Source organism: Struthio camelus, chromosome 3, assembly GCF_040807025.1.
Source record: "Struthio camelus isolate bStrCam1 chromosome 3, bStrCam1.hap1, whole genome shotgun sequence".
NCBI classification, from domain to species: domain Eukaryota; kingdom Metazoa; phylum Chordata; class Aves; order Struthioniformes; family Struthionidae; genus Struthio; species Struthio camelus.
This window is the reverse complement of record NC_090944.1, coordinates 20655235-20671946: the sequence shown is the minus strand read 5'-3', so window position 1 is coordinate 20671946 and position 16712 is coordinate 20655235. Positions and strand designations below refer to the sequence as shown.

Sequence of the window (16712 nt, the reverse complement as noted above, 5' to 3'; positions counted from 1 at the left end):
ATGAAAAGAAAGGATTACATGCGAGAAGAAATTGAAAAAAAAACCCCAGAAACAATAAAAATGCAGGTAAACAAACAGGCCTATGCAGTGCAGATGCTCGTCAAAAGGCAGAGGTGGAGCCTGGCTTCTGAAAAGGCAAACCTCGCACAGAACATTCGGGCGCCGTATTCAACTGCTTGTTGGAAGGATACGATGACTCGACACAAAAACAGACTCAACGACTGTGAGAGAGGGGAGGAAAATATTTCTTACCTAAAGAGCTTAAATTTAAATAAATGGTAATTAATGAAATCTCATGCCAGAGTGGGCCTGTGCAGAACTGCGGTTTTTTGATTCACGGTTGGAAGTTGGTCAATCTGAAGAGATCAAAAATTTTCAGCCATGGAAGCCACTAGCAACAGCTGAATTTAATTCATGATCATTTCCATAAGAAATCAATCAGAAGCAAAAACTAACAGAAGGGGGAGTCTTCTCCTTCTTTTTGAAGTATTAAATGGAAATACGACGACAAAAATGATAATTTAAGAGTGAGCAACGACTGCATTTCCTTCAAATGCATGGAACACACTTCACAAGTCCATCTGAACAGGTACAGTTTTCAGATAAATTAATCATAGAACAAGACTTAAAAGTTTAATTATTGCTAAAAAATTGCCTGAAAACTTTTAAACCAAATGCAATTGGGACAGAGCAAAATCTAATCTAAAATTCTACAGAATAAAAATAACAAAAATGCTGCAAGAATTGAAATAGGATAAGTGGTATGAAGTAGATGTAAGAATAAAAGATAAAATATATTTGATAGAAATAGTAGAAGTATAATGCAAAACGACTGGATTTTTTTTAAAAAATGTGTACATTCAGAGAACATGAGCCTTCCCCAATAGTACTGGTAATGGTAATTAAACATTTTGAAATCTAACATAGACCTAGAGGAAGGTAAAGGAGAATTTTCCTCAGAGTATGCTGGTTGTTTCCATATGTTTATGTTAGACTAGTTTGGTTTATTCAGAGAAAATTAACAGTGCTGGCAACAGTAAACTCTCATGTTACAGGTGCAAAATATACTCACAGAAACGTTACAGATTTTGCCTGGAAAGTGGCCAATCATACAATTACTTTGAAGGCCAAACATATTCTTATATAAAAAGATTACATTTTGGAAACTAAAGAAAAAAAAATCTGAAGAACTACAAAGGAGTATTCCCTGCTCAGCTGAATCATGAAATTATTAAAATTTTGCAACTTGTATAGAATAGCTATCCTAAGCATAACTTAAGTACTAGCTAACACTGTTAGGTTTTTGGGGGGATTTTTTGTGTATGTGTTTTTTTTTTTTTTAAACAAACTATGCATTGCATTCTGGAAGTCTACTTTTTAGTTTTCTAAAAAACTTATTCCAGTTATCCTTACTTCTTTCAGACTAAAACAAAATTAGACTAAAAATCACAAATGGCATGTAAAAATAGCGTCTCTCCAATTTATTAGAGCTAATAGGGCAAAGAGTTATAAAATGCACATTAAAAAATAAAATAAAGTAAAGGAAGAACAACTACAAACACAAGCCAGGAAGCACTTTCTGTTCACTAAGCAATAAAGGTGTGGAGTGGCCTGGAAGGCAAGTGTGTTGAGGTAAAACATTTGAATTGAGTGAGATACCATCCAGTGGGAAAGCAAGCACTGTAGGAGAAAGATAAACTATTCTGACTGAGCTTTACGTTTCCTTTTTTTTTTTTTTTTGTCTTTAAAGTAGACTATTCCTTTAAAATTAGAGATGAACGTTGAAGATTGGTATCAGAGTCTTTCGCAGCAAAGTCGGGGGTATCAAGGACAATGTTTTAAATGTTTATAAAATAACTAAATAGCAATATAATCTCTATAGCACTCTGACCTAAACAGGGGGTGAATAAACATGTCTGTTAGGAACCACTCTCTTTGTCATGAAAATTCAGGAAGAAAGAAAAAGTGGTCTTTTCTTAAACGCTAATGTGATATAAATGCACAGAATCAAATAAATAAAAAATAAACTGATGCATACTCTTGAAACTTCGGCAAAATCTATATGCTGTTTTAAGGGATGGCAGGCAACAAGGAGCAAAAAACCATCACTTATTAACATAGAAGAGAATTCTCTGTTACTGTTTGGTAACAGCCATTAAGTCAATTTATCCCTAGTTAAAATGCATGTGTGACATGAAACAAAAAAGTCAGTTCAGTATCCTTACGGTCATAGTCTGGGGAACCTGCTGGGAGGAAAGCTTATTATACACTCAGGGATTTGTGCAGTCACAGTCCACAACCAATTTAACTTAAGGCAAAACACAGCTGCTACTTCGAAAGTTTCCTGCTGTGTAAGAAATAATTAAGGCTGTATGATCGGTATTCAACTGAGCATTAATAGCAAAGTTCCTCGCAAATAAAAAGTTAAGTGAAGTTGCATTACACAAGGGATCACATTATGTTGCAGATCAAAGCAAAATCAGAAGTTAGACAAGATGAAGTTGCAACATAGGGGCTAGATTCTAAATTGTAACAACGGGATGGCAGTATTATTTCCTATTTCAGAACCCCTTTTCTCAGAGAGCAGAAGGTACATGTTTCAAAATGAAGTTACAAATCTGTATTTTAAGATATAGGGGGGAAAGAGAGAAGCACACACTTGGTAAAGTATAGACTGAAAAGTACAAACCTGTAAAGGTTTCAGTACCAAGCTGGTACTGTTTACATATTATGCAAAAAAATGAGAGAAATGTCTGGCAATACAGGGCTTTTCTGTTTAGGGCAGTCCGTCCTGTGCAGCGGTGGCACCTGATCTTAGTTTTGATTCACTACCTACACACCCCTCAAGCCACAAACTGCATTAGAGATTCCCAGCACAGGAAATAGCGCACACGGGGCCCATCACCTGCCTCCACTGGGGGGGACCAGGAGGTAGTGGCTCGGTTTCTGAACACTGAACCATTCCCAAGGGGAGGGAGGTATGTTCAGTTCACGAGGCAGCCTACGCTGTCCAAATAGCTATTCCTCATCTCCTATAAAAGAGGTTGTGATACAGATAGAAGTACTCCATGGACTAGATTCAACCCATGAGTTGTCAGTTGGATCACACTCTGCTAACTCACTAGGATGCTAATAACTTTAACAGTGCTAAAAAAAAAAAAAAGTTAGAACATCTGCTTGAGGATGAGATTTCCTAAAAAGCCTAAAGATCATTCAGGGTGGTGGTAGCAGGTTGCTACTGCTGCTTTAGTTACCAGAAGGCACAGTCCTGGAAAGGTATAAGCTTTACACTATAACCAGGATATACATCATCTGCTCAGAGGATGCTGGAAATGCCATCTGTTTACATTTAGCTTATTTTTTACTTAAAATAACAGGCCATAATTCTTGACTTTTTGTTTTTAAATGGTGCTTTCAAAATGGCTAATTATACCTATGTATACCCTGAGGCTTTTTCTTACACAAACATTAAGAAACTCAATTTTATGATGAAGTCCCTCTGAATTATTTTTCCAGCTTTCCAGACCCTGCTTCTCACTTCCAGATTCAAAAGAACTTTTTTCTTCTGCTCTTGTAAACATGCAAAGATAATCCTGCCATTGCATTCCCAAGAAAGTTTCTGAATTCTAGCATCTTGGAAAGCAGCATCAGTGGCTACATATATACTGATACATATATACATATATACTGATATTTACATATCAGTAAATAAAACAGATCAGGGCAAAAAGCCATTCTCCGAGTTTGAAACCATGATGTGTACCATGTTAAATCCTATCCCTCCAAAACAGGATGTCCAGCTCCAAATAGCATTTTGCTAATGGTCCCTTGTCTATACCAACCCTAGAGCTATGCTTGGGCACTGTCTGGGACAGTGTTAGCGGGCAAAGGACAAAACCGTAGAACAGTACTGAAAATGTAACCAAACAGACAAGCACGTGCCACAGCTGCTCCTTATGTAGGTTACTTCTGGTAACACATATCATGATTATAGTTCCCAGCTGCTTCTCGAGAACATCATTTTTAGAAGTTAATTCTATCAGCAGCCAATGCATTTCAGAATTAACAGGTCTCTCATTCAAGGCATTATAGCTTCTAGCTTTAATATCACATCTTAATCTAGGTTGTCATTTTTAAATCAAGGGTTCATCTAAAACTAGAGCTAACCAGAGAACAACAGAACTGAATAAGTTTAACAGTTGAGTATTTGTGTACCTAGAAGCATAATGTGTACCACAAGTGATGGCAAATTTGCACTTGGTAGGTTCTGGATTTTTTTTTTTTTTTGAATGTGTTCAGATAGACTGAAGGTGAGCATCTGACTTCTTCATTTTAACATGCCTGGATCACTGCCAGTAATGGTCTAAACTGTCAGCTGGTATAAAGTGGGCCTATGCCAATATATAGCTGCTGAGACTGGTTCTCCAAACTTTACATACACTGGCGTGGGGGGCAAAGAAGAAATTCAAACGTTTTGCAAGATTAGTGTTAAAAGATAGGTTGCAAATTTGTTGTGTTTCTTCATTAACTCAAACTTATCTATGTCTACATGAGTTCCTTTTTCCTAAGTAAGAAATTCAAATTTATTGACTTCAAAAATTTTAATGTAAACCTCAGACAAAAAAAGTTTACCCTCAATTTGCACAAAAAGAAACACAAGCTACACCAATGAACAAAAGGCTGCTGTAAACGCAGAGACAATATAAACATTTTCCAAAGGAAAAGATGACTACAGTGGTACAAATTGGACATAAGTATTACACTAAATACGCATTACTGTATTTTAAACTTATAGACCTAAATGATTACACAGTGTTGCAGGGTAATGAAAGAATTAGACTGACAGTGCAGAAATAGCACCTTTTTCATAATTGTACATCGACAGAACACCTCACTACATGCTTCTCAAAACCTAGTTCTAGTTACCCTGAAGTAGCCTTGAAAGAGTAATGGTATAGACAAAACTGCATATTACTCTATAAAAGCTTGACCAACTATTTACAGCTGTTGTACTATTGTCTGCCAACCTGGTCCAGTAAATTGTTCTGAAAAAACGTAAAGTATCATGCGATCCTGATTGTCCTTTGCCTAACCTAATAGTCCCAGATGTTGAACTGCCATGCCTCCATTTACCTGGAAGTACTTTAATCGTAGTCCCTTAAACTATATGTAAAATTTCTGTCATTCGAAAAGATACGCTACATCTACCCCAACAGTGACATCAATGCTCACCTGAAGATCATTGTGTATAAGAGAATCATTGTGTATGAGAAAACTCACTGTCAGCTCAAACTCATGAAAAAAACCAAAAGTCTACAACACAACAAAAACCTTCCCATATAAATGCAGTAAAAACTTATTAAAACTCAGTGATGACACCACTGGCATGAGGGAAACATCTGTTTCTTACAGATCTTGGCCTAAGCTAATTTACAGGCCTCCAAGTCAAATTGTTTCATAGCATCATTAAGTAAAGAGCACTGCAGTGTTGGCTGCACGCTTTGATACTAGCATAGACGTAAGCCAGTTGATTGCCATCTGGTAAACTGTAGTATAAATTGAGTAGAACTTTACAGACGTTACTTGTCTTCACCCTATGAAGAAAATGCGGCCCTCATCAATGTGAGGACTATGCTCTTTGTCAGAATATGTCAAAAAAGATCAGGCCATTCTTACTTTACTTACACTTGCAGAACAAGTGGGCTAAAGGCCTCTAATCTTGGAAAGGCACCTGAGACTTCCAGATTTGATTTCTGGGCAAGTCTTCAGAGAATCACCTCAGTTTTTCTGTTTTCTGGAGCAGAAACTTTAACAGTGTAAATTGAAGCAATAAACTTAGACATGCATATCTACAGTCAGTGGCACAAGATGGGAGAATACCACACACAGTCATTCTTTTAATCACCAGGAGGAAAGTTTCTCCAGGTTTGGAGTATAGCCTAGTCCCAGGGAAGTGTTTTCCTTTTTTGCTTCGTTCCAAACTCATTTGTATCCAATTTCCTTTCATAATCTCCCATCCGTATAGGAGGAAAAAAAAAGTGATCAGAAGAAAGAATTTTCTTCAGCAGACATCAACAGAAGTAAAACCCAACACATAATCTAATGGTACTATCAAATTAAATAGAGAAAGCAGAATGTCTCATATCACGTGAAAGAATTAGCCCAAGAACTATAGTTACCTGAATAACCTCCCCCCTTCCCAATCCTTACCTCATGATTATTTCTAAAACTAGTCATATGGCAATACTTTTCTCCTTGTATGGGCAAAACAGAGGAAAGGAAGTCAGCACCATTAGCAGGACTGCATTGCCACACGAATTAAGAAGCTCAAACCTGTAATATTATTCACTCCTCCCCACTCAGTGATTTATATACTCTGAAAGAGGGACACCATGAATCAACTGTAATTTGCTTGATATATATATATATAGATATAGAGATATAGAGATATATATATGTAAAAATAAAATTATCTGTCACAAAATGTTTCATGTATACTGAATTAGTCACTAATAAATACATTAAAAACTAAAGGATAAAGGGCATGTAATAATTTTATTTGCTTATCTTACATCTCCTTTCTTGCATGAATATCCTATGTCCTCTTCTGGAAATAGCCATAGTGATAGTATGACTCAGAACAGCAATTAAGACGCACTCTTGTGAAATTTAGTACTTTCTATCCAATATATTTCTATACGCGTTCCACAATGCTTTGGACCCTACCACACTCCCAATTTAGTGACAATTCTTCTTTTCAGTACAAAACACAGCTCTACAGGAATCGGGAAAAAATGACTGATGATCTAACTTGCAAAACTTGGGCCTCTTCAAGTGAGCCAAGATCAGCTCGATAGGCTCAAAACTAGGGAAAGGTAATATATTGATATATTGAATCCCCTGTATATCAGGCAAAAAAACCAAATAATAGCAGTGTTCTGCGATCAACAGAAAGAAAGAAATCATTGATTCAGCCTCAACAACTGATATTAGAGGTGAAAGCCTAAATCGTGCAAGAGGACTGCTACCCATAGATAGCCAAAGAATCAAGTAATTATAAGAACAGCCATTTCCTCTCCAAACATAGGTGATAGCGTACATCAGCCAGATCACACACAGCATACATATAGAGATCTACACAATACATGTACAAATCTTTTGTGGAATTAGGCAATTTGCCAGAATTATAGGATATATATTTTAGATTCGGAACCACCTTGTTTTTCTTCAGGTACTTATGTGCAATCAGTCTTAATTTGATTTTAATATTGCAACTACTATGTCACTGCTTTCTCTGGGACTGATCCTGTGAACAAATGAATTCAGTTACATGTGTTACACTTGACGGGTCACAGCCCAAGCATCAAAGTTAAAACACACATAAGTATTTGCAGGGTAAGAGTTTCTGTCTTTAAAATATATATATATATATTTTTTTTTTTAAGGAAGGAAATAGTCTCCCTGGTTATCAGATCATTATCAAGACAGATCAGATGGCTAAAAGAAGAGAGTTCTGTAAGGAGTCAGAAACAATCCCATGATTTTTTAAAGTCTAACATTGCTATTACAGGGAAAATGCAATTTTATATGTATGTATGTATGTATACACATATACACACACACGTATATATTTTTAATTGTTGTTGTTATTATTGTTAAAGATCATGATTTGTCCCTTGGAAGCTTTAGTGTTAGTACTGTGTATCTAATCCTCTTTTGACAAAACGTTACTTCAGTATAAACAAGGAATATTTCTTTAAGTAGTAGTATTTTAACTGTGGGTGACTTATAAATAAAATAGAAAACACTGAATAACTGCAGTTGTAAAGTACAAACACTTTATTACCATTAAATGACTCAGAATGCCAGGATTTGGCAGCCCACAGTGTTCTTCAGCAGCAGAACAAAAGGGGATTTTTTTAGGCGGATTTACTTTCAGTTCAGTAAAGGACAACATGATACTGTTTCTGCCATAATGAATCAAAACTTCAGTAAAATGATGTCATAAATAGTAAGCTCCCAATCATTTTTTGTCTCACAATATAAAAGTAGACAAGAATATAATTCCAAAACCTCCAGTACGTATGGTCTCTCCCTGTCTTTTGGGCAAAGGATAATATAAAAGTAGTAAGATTATCTAGTTGCAGGAATACGAATCTGTTCCACAGACAGCTTATTCCCAGAAAATATTTTCTGATCTTCAACTATTCTGTCTTCCTCTTGAGTACAAGAGATATTGATACAAAACAGTAAGTGGATTGTTTTAACATCTTCTCTAATTAAAAATAAAAACCCTATAGACCTAAGTATTGCACTCTAAGAAAATCTCTCAAGTATTCAGCGCATGGAAAAAATTTTCCAGCTTCCTAATCATGCTCTCCTTTGGAATCATAAGCCATCCCCACAGTAATTGATATTACAGAAGACTGCTGTAAAAGTCTTTTGAGAGGGTGAGGATAGTGTTCCAGTCTACACAGCATTTACACTTTAATAATAAAAACTATAGGAAAAATGTCTTCCAAATTTCAGGAGTACACAGATCCCATTTCCTCCTCCACAAAAAAACAATCAATTAGGAAGATTATTACAGCTTTATTTCCAAAAACTTTTAAAGATGCCCACATTCTTCATGCAATCTTCCTCTACAGAAGCTGCCAACAGTTGACAGATTATCCTTCAAGCAGCAAAACGTTGTGAAATTACAAAACAATAGTACAAGGTGTCAGACTATGTGCGTGTGGATGGGAGAAGGTATAAATGATAAAAAAAAAATTAGATTGTTTCTGGAAATAACACACAAACTTATCAATCCAGTATTCTAAAGTCTAAACATATTTGAACAGCTTAGAGGAATATTATTATACAACTGTCCCTTCATCATTTCTCCTTATCCCCAGTTTCCACAGTATTAAAAGAAAACCTCCAGAAAAATTAAGTCCACCTAATCATTTGCATCAAACAAAAAACCAAATGATAAATACCACTGTGCATATCTCATGAAGGTTATTTAAATACAATTTTGGAATCAATTTACTTGAGATACGATCATATGGATCTGTTACCAGAGAGAATTTTCATTATTCTCCAAAAACAATTCAGCTCCAGAAGTGGCACCATCACTTAGCATTTCTGCATCAGCTAACATCTGATACTAATGAGTTTTTGCCTCACAGCTCCACACCACCACTAATATGCATAAGAGAAACCAGAAAATGTACCTTCTCCTCCCCTCCCAGAAAGCTATTAACTCAAACGTGCTTTCCAGACTTAATCTGGGTCTGCTGCAAAATCAAAACAATAATGATTAGGCTATGTACCAAACGCATTGGCAATAAAGACAATAAAACAAAAAGCAGGTTTTCATTGAAAAGCCTCTGAACAACAAGAAAACAACTCCTCCTCCCCCTTCTCAGACTAACCACATTTGGCCTAGACAACAATGATCCTGGTACGCTATTGAGCTCTTTATTCGTTTCTACAGGCAAACAATATCAACTGTAATAGCTTGGGATATCCTGACTTGCCAGTAGGGCCACTCCAAGAAAAGGACATGGATCTCCTGTAGTTCTTGCATCTGCTAGCCAAGTACAGATGCATCGAGTAAAGCATCTCAAATAGGACAAGAGGCCTATGCTAGTCAACTGAATCAAACCATGCTCAAACTGTTCTAATCCTAAAATAAACACTTTCTTCTGAAAGTAATCTCATTCACTCTTGCTAAATCAGTATTTCAATCAAAAAAATCTACTCTTTTCCTAGATTTACTAGACCACATAAGACTAGAGACACAAAAGACAGAAGAGAACTCTGGGCATGGCTACCATAATTCTGCATATCTCACAACAGAATTTAAAAAAATAATAATAATTTTAAAAAAAGGGTAGTGGGTAGTAGATAGTAAGTAACCTAACAGGAAACAAAGCTGAAAATGCTCTACCTTAACTTTACCCATCCTGGAAACTCGGGAGATGTTTATTTTAATCATGAAAAGTCATACAATCTTTCAGGCCTCCCCAGGAGCAAGATACAAAGTCATCCCTTTCACAAACTGAAGAAGAAAGGACTCACAATTTTAAAGCTTCAAATGAGAAGGCAAGAGCACACCTAGCACCATCTAACAATTCAATAACAATCATGGAGTTAAGTGGAAGAACTGGGCAGTATGCCCTACATGGGTACTATGTCCTTTTCAGGCTAAACAGCTGGCTTAAAACCACATCTCCCTATTCCAGGCTAGTACCCTAACCAATAGGCTACTCTTCCCATTAAAACTGTGAAAGAGAAGGGCATTTACTGGATAAAAGAATAAAACAGCCATGGGAGGCAAACTTCCTTCACCTCAGATGAATGCCTTCATCACAGGGCAAGAGTCTTTCCTTCTAGTGTAAATAATATTGAATTCATTTTTCAAAGTAACACAGTTGCAGGTAGAGTAAAGGTTACCCACCATTACAGAACAGCTTATGACATGATGTTTGTTGCACTGTTGCACTAGGAAGAGAGAGACGTTAGCCTAAATTACTTCAAGCTGAGGTGGGGATACAAAAAAAAAAAAAAAAAAAAAAAAAAGCACAAGCTTCCCACACCCTGGGTAACTGATGCAACTACTACACTACTGAATATAAAGAAATGAGGATAAGATGAACATTACTGCCACAGCCTGAGTTCCTTCAAGTTTGAATAACAGCTTGCACATCTTAATGCACTTCTTAGCACATCAAGATGTTTAAATCTAAGGGAAATATTCCCATCTAAGGACATTAGAGGGGGTCAAGAACGACAGAGCTACCACTTTCCAGAACAGTCAAGATGGTAACAGTTCTGGATGTATGCAGAAATGAAGCTCAATGCACGTAATTTGCTTCACAGTGAAAATATAGGCAATAATGTGCTTTCCGACATGAGTTAAGGAACTTCATTCTTTGAGGCATCTAATTGTATAATAGCCCACTCAAATAATTTATGAATATCAGCTATAATTCTACAAGGAGAAAAATCAGCCAAAAGAATCCCATGTATAGGTGTGTACATATGTATTTATATATACACATACGTACACACACACATATATACATATAAAGATTCTAATAATTACTTAAATTTGCAATTAAAACTATGTGCAACAGAGAGCAATGCAAACTATGTGTATTAGTTGCATCAATTACCGATGATGTGGAAAGCTGGATTTTGCGTCCCCTCTTCACCCGCAGGTAATTTAGGCTGTTATCTAAAACGTCAACGTGTAAGTCTACACACCCCCTGGAAAACACCAAACCACCTCCACACTATTATTAAACTGTGCAAACTCCAGTGCCCAGATATGACTCATTCAGAGCTCATCACAGATAAATAGGGGACTAAATTCAAGATCTCAACAAACCCCATTCCACACTCTGTATACATCAACTCCCGTCCCATTAACAACGCTATTCAACAGATGTGAGGGACGTATGTTTATAAGTCACATTTATTAATATAAATCTTTAACAAAATCAGACTAACACTTATGATAGTCAAAAATAACACCACCAGTTTCATTGCTACTGGAACCTTCAAAATAATTTTTCATGCTGTTAAAGCCTTTGCAAATTCCTTACGGATTTATTAATAATAATAATAAAGTCTCAGCATTATACAACTGCACCTTTTGCATTGCTGTTCATCCAACCCAACCATCCAACCATGACCTTACAGGTCAACCCATATACTGACACTCAGAACAACCCTCCAGAAATATTACCCCAGAAAGGAGTTTAAAAAAGGATTAAATGCACAGAAAAATCCCATAGGGCATTGAACATACAGTCTATTGACAAGTATGTAAATTAGACAAGAATATTTAACTGCTATCATGGAAAAGTAACTATTCCTGAACTAAGACAAGACTGATTGATATTTAAGTTAATGTAAATTTGAAGATCTCAATCATGAGATTATTTCTAAACATCTAAAAATCTCCAATAATGCAAAATTTTAAGCACCTGTGTTTCAGTGCTGCCCTCGTATCTGGCCTAAAAAGTCATTGTCCTGTATCTATTACCATTGTTTTTCCTGTGGAAGCAACTACTGCTAGCAGTTTAAATCAAGAATCTGAACTAGGCAGTATGAGTCCTGAAAATAAGACGCCTGCCTTTCATTTTAATTGGAAAAATGAACTGGAATGTAAAAACAGAAAAAAAAGTAAATTCAGTACTTCACAAGAGTTAGGACCTACACATCTTACAAGTACAGGGAAGAATTTACTTTTCAAGTGTCTAACTACGTATGAACGCTTCTCAGCCTCATAAAATTTAACTTAAAACAGCAAAGTCCAAATTTATGACTGCATTTTTTTGCAACTCTCAAGCTGCCCCATATATTAAATATGCCTCTCAAAGTGTTTGCTCTGATTTAGTCTTACTGTCATAGATAACATGAGTAAAAATCACTGCTAAAAGAATGACTGGTAATATTGAATTAAATCCAAACAGATACTGAAGTCAGTACAGAAGAAGTATCGGGAGGTTTCGGCTCCTCCAGATCGACCTATGTCAGTATGTATATTCCTCTGTTCTCTGATATTAGAGATCATACGGACAAACCAACTTTGTTTGCAGGGATTTAACAGGAGACCTGGTGATGTCCATACTGCATACAGCTCTAGAATTTAGAATAGTATTTTTCTGTTTTGTATAAAATGTGAACTGCGGGATCAAAGAAACTCATTTTACTATGTATTGTGCATCTAGTATTAAGGAATGCCAGTGATTCTACAAAACTATTCTAAAATTTCTCTAAAAACTCTAATTAAAAGGGTATTTGGAGATGCTTATAAATATGATTGATTGAAGCAGTCCTAAAATTTTATATCTGTATACCTACAAAATATAATTTCCATTAAAGCACAGGAATTATTAATCATTTAGATGTTCAATACTTTTGATAGGCCTTTTAATCAATCATTTTATGTAATACATAAACATTTGGAAATCTGCAACATACTGCATATGCAAATCTGTGACGTCTTTTTGCAGCAGTCTACCATACTGCTGAGGATAAGATATTTTATCCTAACAAAATAATGTCAAAAAAATGATGTCATGAGGGCAAGCTAAGCACACTAAGAATGAATTATCTTTCCAGCGCTATAAAATTCACTAACGGAATCACTGTTACAGTGAAATGACATCTGCCGACAGAGGCATGCAGTAGTATTCAAGATGACCGCTATTTTTCCTTCGTGATTTACCCAAGTATTTTTCATTCTAATTACTGGCATACGTTGTCCTTTTAATGTCTTGTAGTTTTGTTTATTTTGTGTTTTAAATAGAGAATAGAAGTTCATACAGAAATTAAAGTGTCAGTATAAGGAGAGTATAGGATCATAGTGAAAAAAGTACAAAACAGTAAAATATGTAATAAAATATTGGGCAGTCATTAAGAAACTATATAAATAACCCAGAGACTCTCTAAACTTGTCATAGTTTACATTTCAATGAAATGAGTAAATAGACTACCCTAAGTGGTTCAATACAAAGAAGAGTTGAAAAATTTTCTTCTTAGCTCCTCTTTTATGCTTTCAGGAATTTAAGTCAACCTTTCATGCTATTCTCATATTATCTCTAATTTCATTTTATTAAAACATTTTTAAAAGGTTATTCTGGGAAAGTTAAACTCAAGAACCATAGGTCTTTATCATTTGTCGGTTGATGTTTTGCACTGCAGAGGGTAGGGGGACTTATATGGCAATAGAAATTACCAGACCAAACAAGAAATTACAAAGTTTGTTCCTAAAAAAAAATAAAAAAATGTATTAGTGGTGTATAAATCTTCCTTGTATTTTACAAAACTATAAAAGCATAATAGGGAAAAGGGAAGTATCAACTTAGCTCTTCCCCATAATACGAATTAGGGTATTTTCACAGACCAATGCTGAGCATGTAAAATTCTTTGCACACAAGGCAACCCCACGTCACAAGTGCGTTTCACTCCAGATCTCCCCACCTAAGAGTCCACAGTCAAAGTCTTTTTTTTTTTTTCCTGACCTCATAAACGGTGAAAAGAGGAGAAGAAAAGCAAAGCCTAAATATCCCTGTCCCCTTTCCTTACCCTTTCCCCACATACATAGCAACTGCCTTCAGGAGCTGGTTAAAAAATAAATAAATAAATAAATAAATAAAGTGCAAAGATCAGCTGTATGAAAATCCAAGACCACGAGAAACCAGCTGGAAACCAACTCACATCACCCACCCTCAGTAAGTTATTAGCAACAACACTGAAAGAATGAAGTTAAAGAGTTGCTTCATGTTTCTAGTGAATTACGGAACATTCCCATCTCACGCGCTGGCATCATACATTACCAAAGCTTTAACATAACAAGAACCAGATTAATAAAATTAAAGCTTAACTGTATTGAAATTAAATTAGAAAAATAAATAAATAAAGGCAAGTATGGTAGCTGTTCAGTGTTACACATCTGAACGCGCAGAGACTGACACAGAGGTATGCATGCAGCATTGCAGAAGGTGGTTTTCCATCTCTCCTCATGTCCAGCTCTCCAACTGGTATTCCACTGGGGGGGAGGGGGGAGGCACCAAAAAAGTTCCGGGCACCCTGTACTCAGCTGTCACTAGCAGCTCAACTGGGATGTTCCCGGTATGGTGACCGCTGTGCACCTAGGCCCCCCGCGGAGGACAGCGCGGGCATACTTACTCCAGCAAAGCATCCATCCACCATCTTTTGTCTGCTTTACATCCCGAGGCACCGCTGCAGCCAAGCCCAGCGCCTTAGGCCGGCAGGCGCGTCGCCAGGGGGCTGCGCGCCGGCGGCGGCTCCGCGCGGCCCCGCGGCCCCCCAGGCTCGGCAGCGCCCGCCACCAGCGCGCGCAGCTCCCGATGCCGGCGCGCGCCCGCCCGCCGAGGAGGGGCGCCTCGCGCCGCCTGCCGCGACCCAACACGCCGCGTCCAAGCGCAGCCCGGCAGCGCCGCCCGCCCCCTGCGCGCCCCGCGCCCGGCCGGGACCCCGCGGCCGCGCAGCAGCGGGCACCTAGCAACGTACGCGGAGACCGGTGCCTTCTTCGGCAGCGTGTCCTGCGGCATCCTCCGCCCCGGCCGCGGGGCCCCGAGCCAACGGCCGGCGGCGGGGGCAGCGCGGGGCCGCGACGGCCCCTCAGCGCCGCCGGGCTGGCAGAGGGCACAAAGGAGGGGCCCGACACGGAGCTGAGGCGAGGGCAGGCTCGCCCCGTCGCCCGATTCGAGGGATAAAGCCCGAGGGGGCTGCGGCGCCCCCCGCCCCGGGGAAGGGCGCGGGAGAGGCGGTTTCTCGCCCCTCACGGACGGGACGGGACGGGACGGGACGGGACGCGCCGCCGCCGCCGCCCGCTCCCCCGCCGCGCCGGCGGCCAATCGGCGGCCGCGCTGCCGCCGCGCGCAGCCCTCCGCGCGGGGGGCGGTGGGGGGGGGAGGGGAGAGGAGTGCGGCCCCGCCGCCCCGGCCGCCGCCCGCGCCCCCCTCTCACCTGAGCCGCTCGCCGCTGCGGGGGCCCTCGGCCATGCCCCGCGCCTCCCCCGCCCCTCAGAGACAGCCGCCGGCGCGGCGCGGCGCGGTGCGGTGCGGCGCGGCCCAGCGCGACGCTCGCAGGCCCGCCCCGCGGTGGCGTGCGGCTCCCCCCTGCAGCCGGCCCCGGGCGGGCGCGGCTCGCCCAGGCCCGCCCCTGCCTCCGCCACCGCCTCGGGGGGGCGGGGGGGGGGACAGGCGCCCTCCGCCGCCCCTGAGGGAAGGGGGGGGCGGCGGCGGGGCGGCGGCGCGGTCGCGGGTGGGGAAGGGGAGGCAGCGGAGCCGCGGCGCGGTTTTAAATAAGGGAAGAAACGCGGCCGGCGGGGGTTTGGGGGGGGGGGGCACCCGCCGCCGCCGCCGCCGCCGCCGCCGCCGCCTCTGCACCAACCTCGTTCGCGGGGGGCGCCTGGAGCCGCCCAGACGCTGCGGAACCCCGTGGGCTGCGGTTGCTTTAGGGTGTCTCAGCCCCTTGCAGCCAACCGCAGCGTGTGCGCGCTCAGCAGTGCAGGCAGAAAAATGTGCCAGTGTCACCCATGCTTCCCCCGAGGAGAGGAGCCAAACCTCCGCCCCCTGCGCGCCTCGCGGCGGCGACATCCTTTCTGACCCAAATACGTCCCGTTTCGCAGAATTCCCCTCCCGTCCCCTTGCAGCCTGCCCGCTCTGTCCGTCGGGCTTGTGTGCGCTGGGGCGGGGGGGGGGGGGGCGGGCTACATGTTCGAGTCCAGCAGGGCTGCAAAACGCAATTTTTGCGTTTCTGGCTCTGCAGAAGGCAGTACTTCCTTAAGATGTCAAAGCCAGATCTGAGCCCCTTCACAGCTCATGAAAATACTTTGCACTTCCTCTTACTGTTTTGAGGGTTAAATAAGGTTAAAGTTGTAAGAGTGGCTACACGGAGCTCCGTTTCCCCTTCCCCATAAGCCAGCCTGTGAGTCATTTACAGGAAGAAACAAAGGGGGGAAAAAAGCCTATTAGTAACAGTATTGGAAGTATAGCATAGAAATATCTGTTTATTGTGTTTATTTGTTCATACCACGTTTTTGCTTACAGAGTTCTCCAGATGTGAGAAGCTATGATCTGAGTAATGCTGACCGCAAAGGCATTATATCACTGTGTCAGTGAGCCCCGCAGTTCACAGCTGTGTTCTGGCTTGAGAAAATGTGTCAGAGAACGGGCCTACGC

At 40.3% G+C, this 16712-nt stretch overlaps 1 protein-coding gene across 19 annotated transcripts in view; it reads right to left on the bottom strand.

The window, feature by feature from the left end:
• CYRIA (CYFIP related Rac1 interactor A) overlaps window positions 1-16212 on the bottom strand; it is a 60378-nt gene extending 44166 nt beyond the window's left edge. For 5 of the 19 annotated variants that reach the window (XR_011140042.1, XM_068937143.1, XM_068937133.1 and 2 more), the window contains exon 1: window positions 15496-15631. The gene's annotated coding sequence lies outside the window, so the exon portion shown is untranslated. Of the gene's footprint in view, window positions 1-14691; window positions 14851-15036; window positions 15375-15495; window positions 15637-15921 lie in introns of those variants that run through there. The other 14 variants (XR_011140043.1, XM_068937139.1, XR_011140044.1 and 11 more) reach the window with 13 other exon arrangements.
• Window positions 16213-16712: the final 500 nt, after the last annotated feature.